Raw genomic sequence first — 6259 nt, forward strand, 5'->3', positions numbered from 1 at the left:
GTAATACCATACCAACCACAACAAGATTCCTATGAGTAAGGCAGAAAACTAAGCATCTCACAACCAGTCAGGATTCCTAACCAAAAACCAAAAATATGATAAATGAAGAAATATGTATATAAGCATGACTATCAAATATATTTATTATTTACACAAACTGTAAAGATATTTATAGTGCAATCCTAAGTTTATTTATTCAGAAGCAAGTCCCAGCGTATTCAGTGGGGCTTACTCAAACAGGGACAGAACTACAACCTCAAGTGATAAGCAACTTCATTCACACAACCCAAAATTCCGAATCATGCCACTTTACGCTGTTTTGCAACTGTTTATACTTGTTTTATGGTCATTGGATTTTAAATGGCTTTATTTCTTGTTGTGAGCTGCATTGGTTTCCAACCCTACCTCACAGGGGTGTTGGAAAGACTCCATACACGCACACGCACACACAGCAGATCTATAAATACATACAGCCCATATAATAGTTTATTGTCAAACCAGTTGGTCATTGCAGAAAAATCAGTATTAGTTTTAAAAAAATCAGTATTACTTTCCTACAGAATAAAAACTGTAATACCTAAGTAAGCCCTGCCTACTATTTTAAAGCCCTGCTTTAAAATTGGACTGGAGACAGAAAGAGTTAGAACACAAACATAATTCTTTTTTACATTCACTCCAAAGTCCCATTGATTTTCAGCACATTCATAACCACGTCTACTCAAAGTAAGTCCTATTGAATTAAATGGGATTTACTTTGGGCATATGGGATTAGCATTGCTTTTACAAAAAGCAAGTATTGGGAAGGTTTTCAAAACACTGCCCAAGCTCTGACTCCTGCACACAAGAGGAAAAAAAACTGAAATGTATATATCCAATTTATGAGATTTTCAGATAAACGGGGGGGGGGGGGTTGAAACCACCATTTTGTTTTCTAGACACTGCCTGAGGTCAATGAAACCGAAACACAATCCCTGATTGGCTGCAATGCTGAACGGGCGGGGTTAAAGCTACAAAGTGCTATAGTACAGTACTGTTTAAAGAAAGATTTAACAGTCGAGGGGGGTGGCTGACGTTTTTATGTATATCTCGAGACCCAGACCACCTAGAAACTTAATTTTTTTTTTAAATTAAAGCTGAGAATCCGGGCCACGTAACGGGCTAGCCGGGCGCTGGGTGGCATGCATAGAATGCGGGTAAAACCCGGCTATCCGGGCAATATGGCAACCCTAACTTAGGGTAATTTAACCTCTGAACTTAATGGTCTTAAGGAGGGCCCTTTTTAAAGATCTGCCTTCCGCAACCTGGTGGCCTCCAGATGATTGGGACTAAAATGGGGAAGGGGCATATCTCAGTGGTGGAGCATCTGCTTTGCATGGGGCAGGCCACAGGTTCAATCCCCAGCATCTCCAGGTAGGGCTGGAAACGTCTTCTATCTGAAACCCTGGAGAGACAACTCTGAGCTAGCTGGACCAATGGTCTGATTTGGCATAAACTTCCTAGGTTCCTAATTCATGTCTATGCCGACGAGGGCTGATAGTAATTGCAGGCCAAAACATCTGGAAGGCATCGGGTTGGAGAAGGCTGTTTAGGATGGTAATGTCCATTACTTCAAAATCTGGCAAGCTCCATTTGGGGACTGTCCTGCTTATTCTGCTGAACAGGGCCCTGGACGTCTGTCCTAAAGTCTTACCCCAGTGGCAACCCTGTAGCCAAGGTGGGGCAAATAGGTGCAACGCCCCTCCTTGAGCTGTGCTTTGCCCCAGGATATATATTTTTTTAAAAAAATCTTTATTTGTGACATGACCGTCAATGGCAGCCTTAATTTAAAGAATGACAGCTTTTTTTTTAAAGAAGAGGAGCAATCTAAGAACAGGACCCTCTGAAAAATTAAGTGAATAAGGCAGTGCACAACAAAAGCTTCATTGGAGGAGTCCCCAAACGTTTGCTCAGAGTCTGTATTCTTTGATTGTATGCTGATTATTTCATTTTATCACATCATCATAGCTATTCTTCATCATCATTATTATTATTATTATTATTATTATTATTATTGCCTACAGCCATACTACCCTGCACATGCCCAATGTTGTTTGTTCTTGGAAGCTAAGCAGGGTCAGACCTGGTTAGTACTTGGATGGGAGACCACCTGGGAATACCGGGTGCCGTAGTCTTAGAGGAAGGCAATGGTAAAGCACCTCTGAATACCTCTTACCAAGAAAACCCTATGAATATATCAAAAAAAGATTCATAGGGTCACCATAAGTCGTAATCGACTTGAAGGCATGCAACAACAACAAAATTATTGTTATTGTTAACCATTTAACAAAATCCCCTGATCTATCGCATCATTCCTCCCCCTATCCTTCCACTCTATCCCACTTTGAATGTTTTAATATTGTTTTTGAAACTGACTTTTGTGATTCCTCTGGAGCCAAACTTTCTATTGTGCATGTGGGCGATTTCACACTAAATCCATGAGTGTAATCCCATTTATAGATACCAAAGGATTTAGACCCAGCCTGGCAGATGGTGCAGCCACTTTTAAAAGGCAAATAAAAGCAGAGCGATGACAATAACCCAGGAAAGGGCGAGATCGGAAGAGAGAGTAAAATTAAAGTGGATGAAATTGTTCTGTGCATATGGGCATGGAGTAATGGGAGAGTTATAGGCGATGCTGTTTACAAGGAGGCTTTTGAGTGGGAGAATCCGGTGATTCTAAGGAGAGATCCAACAAGAGATCCAACAGTGGAGGGAGGGTGAGCCTGATATAATTTGCAAAGAAATAACAGCCTAGCTATATATTTTGTATTGGAATAAGCAACAGTCTTTAATTAATACCTACTGTATTGAGAGAGAAAAAACACTAAAGGCCCAGGAAATTGAGTGGCCTTCCTGAGTTGTGAGTTTAGTTTCTCTTTCTCCTCTCCTCATTGCTTTTCCTGCAACCTGTCACAGCTGATGCTGTTAAGTAAAGATCCAGTTTAAACCTTATCGCCATGTCTGTCTTTCTTATAGCAATATAAAAACCTGCTAGGCAAAATTCTGAATGTAGCTGCATATCCTTTTAAGCAGGGGATGTTCAAGTTTTTTGATGTCAAGGATTGTGTTCCCTCAGGGGTAATCTCTCAAAGAATGCAAACTAGTGGTGATCAGGACTGGACCCCAAAATAGTGGGGTATTCCTTCCTCTCTCTCCGCATCCTTCCTCTCTCTCTGAATATATCCACACCACAAATTTAAAGCACTCTTATACCACATTAATGGTCATGGAGAATCCTGGAGACTGTAGTTTGTTAAGGGTGCTGGGAATTGTAGGTCTGTGTGATCAACACTATTAGAAAACTACAGTTAAGAGTGCTTTAAATTTATGATGTGAATGTGAGTTTGCCAACCCCTTTCCCCCTTTTTCCCCTCTCCTTGCCCCCCTCATGAAATTAGCCCTAGGGCCACAGGTTGCCCAACCATACCCTTAAGAACCAACTTTGTAGCTAGGAGTGTGTGTGTTTGTGCATGTGTATGTTGTTGGACCAAGGGACATTGGTGGCATGATGTTAGGGCACAGCTAAATACCTTCCTGGACCAAAATAGCCTGGCCACCATTATCCGTGCTGTAGTAACAACCAGACTTGATTATTACATTCTGTTGTGCATGGGACAATCCTTGAAGATTATTCAGAAACTTCAGCTGGTACACAAAATGGCAGCCAGACTATTGTCTGGAGTTTGCTGATTGAAGTGTAGCTCACCAGTATTGAAAGACCTTTTTGTGTTGGTTTTGCTTCTTGACACACTTCAGTTTGTTGTTTCTGACATACAAAATCTTTCACTGTTTGGGACCAGAGCCACCTTCTCCCTCTAAATGTGCCTACTGCCAAAGACAGTGATGGCTAACATGGTGCATTCAAGAAGTTTATTTGTGCAATTATTATTTAGGCTTATACACTGCCTTTCCTTCTACATGGGGCCCAAGGCATCTCCCGACCCCCCCTCCCAACTATGTATATATAAATATCTGAAGGACCACCTCCTTCCCTACAGACCCTCTCGGGTGTTAAAATTGGCAAAGGGAGCCCTCTTGGTAGCTCCGCCACCCTTGGAATTATGGGGGATGGAAGGCCCAGGAGAGGGCATTCTCTGTGGTGGCTCCTAAAATGTGGAACGTCCTCCCCGTAAGGGCATGCCAAGCATCCTGATTATATAGTTTCCAGTGTTTGCTGAAGATGCACCTCGTCACCCGGGCCTTTTCACAGTTAAGATGTGTGTGATTTCTGTGGGACCCCCCCCCCCATTGTTTTATGTACATTCTTTGTTTTGTTTTAAATTGTTTTATTGGGGTTAAATATTGCGTGATTATATGATTATAAGTGTAACCCAGCCTGAGATCTTATGGTGAAGGGCTGGTAACAAATTGCTGCCCTGGGCTGCTAGCGGGAGGAAGGGTGGAATATAAATCAAATAATAAATAAATAAATAATCACTTCAATAAATAAAGCTATGTAATACAAGAAAGAAAGAAATACTGGGGGCTGCCTGGCTGGTATTGACCCATGACAGGGCCTTTTTAGTGATGGTTCCCCATTTGTGAAATGTCCTCCCTGGTGAGGTGCATCTGCCCCCCTTGTAACTGACTTTTAGGAGATGTTAAAAACATTCCTGTTTATCCAGGCATTATAAAGTTCCTGGCAACCCTGAAACCACTGATTGGGAGAATGTTTTAAACAGTTTTTAGAATGCTCTTTAGCTATTTTTTATTATTATTATGCTTGCTGCCCTACATTCCTTCTGGAGGGTGGGATATAAATTGAATAAACTGAATAAATTGATTGATTGATTGATTATGTGAGAGAGTGTTCTCCCTATCCATTTTCTTCACACCATGCATAATTTTGCACAAGTCTAGCATGTCCTTCCCTTACTCACTTTAAAAAAAACAACAACTAAAGAGCATTTGGCTGGTCAAACAGAATGCTGGATTAGATGGACCTTCAGATTGATCCAAGAGGGTAACCTCATGTTTGGACTATTGTACTGTGCTGTACGTGGGGCTTCCCTTACAGCTGATCTGGAGGCTCCAGCTGGTGCAGAACGCCGCAGCCCTGGTGGTGAGTGGTGCTTCTTATTGGGCACATATGCTAGCACAGAGAGATCTGTAATGGCTGCCTATTAGCCACCAAGCCAGTTTTAAGATCCTGCTATTTACATATAAAGCCCTAAATAACTCTGGACCAGATGACCTGAAAAGCCGTCTTCCCCTCCACTGCCTGGTAAGGGCATTAAGACCAGCAAATGTTAACCCAGGTTAACAGCCTGATGATTGTCGGCTTGTGGTAACACAGAGACGGGCTTTTTCACTGGTGGCACCGTGTTATAGAATGCCCTCCCTTCTGAAATATGAGGGTCTCCATCAGTGTTGGCATTCTGCCAGCTCTTGAAGACACACCTGTTTTGGCAAGCATTCCTCTGAACTTGAACTTCCTGATCTACTTGTATTTTTTTTTTAACTGTTTTAATTGTTACACTTTTCACCCCTATTGCTTTATTACACATTTCAGTTATGGATGTTTTTAATGTGTTGATGGAATTGTTTTATTGTGTATTTTACTTATGCATTGATTTTACCGTTTATTTTATACTTCTAAACCACTTACAAGCCATTTTGGCATGCACGTGATACGATGGGAATACATTCCATACTTTTATGTACTTCCTTTTGCCAGCCTTGAGTCTTCCATCATTCTGCTTCACTGGGTGACCACACTCAGTTCTAGTACTGAATTTAAAAAGTGTGCTTCTGGTCAAGCAATTTTGCACCCACTTTAATAATGAGTGAAATCCAGCTTAGGTTTGTGGACAGTGCAAATCTCACCAGCCATGCTATAGTTTGGGGATGGGAACTGGCTCTCAGGGCATGAGGATAAGAAGCTAGCTCTTTTCATTAAAAAGAGAACAGAGTCTCCCCTCCACCCCCAGATCTTCACATGCCAGCTAATTATGCCTTGTGCCTTCGAGTTATGGGTACATAGAGAATCCCAAATCTTTCCATAACTTACAGAGCAATCCAAACTGCTTGCTGACAGCTCTGAGGCTCTGTGGATTGGTGGAGCTATCTCTGCATCCGCAGCCCAGCTACTCATGGTGGCAGCAGCAGAAGGTGACATGTTGGGCCTGATCCCTGCACCAGGTTTAGACTGGTGCAGTGATCAGACCTGGAGCAGGCCCGTTGCCAGCTTGCCTTGGCTGTGAGAGCAGGTTGGGATCCA

At 42.2% G+C, this 6259-nt stretch overlaps 1 pseudogene; it reads left to right on the forward strand.

Moving 5' to 3' along the window:
* Positions 1-2052: 2052 nt before the first annotated feature.
* On the forward strand, positions 2053-2171 carry LOC133375825 (5S ribosomal RNA; annotated as a pseudogene).
* The last annotated feature ends 4088 nt before the right edge of the window (positions 2172-6259 follow it).

Source organism: Rhineura floridana, chromosome 1, assembly GCF_030035675.1.
Source record: "Rhineura floridana isolate rRhiFlo1 chromosome 1, rRhiFlo1.hap2, whole genome shotgun sequence".
Lineage (NCBI taxonomy): Eukaryota > Metazoa > Chordata > Lepidosauria > Squamata > Rhineuridae > Rhineura > Rhineura floridana.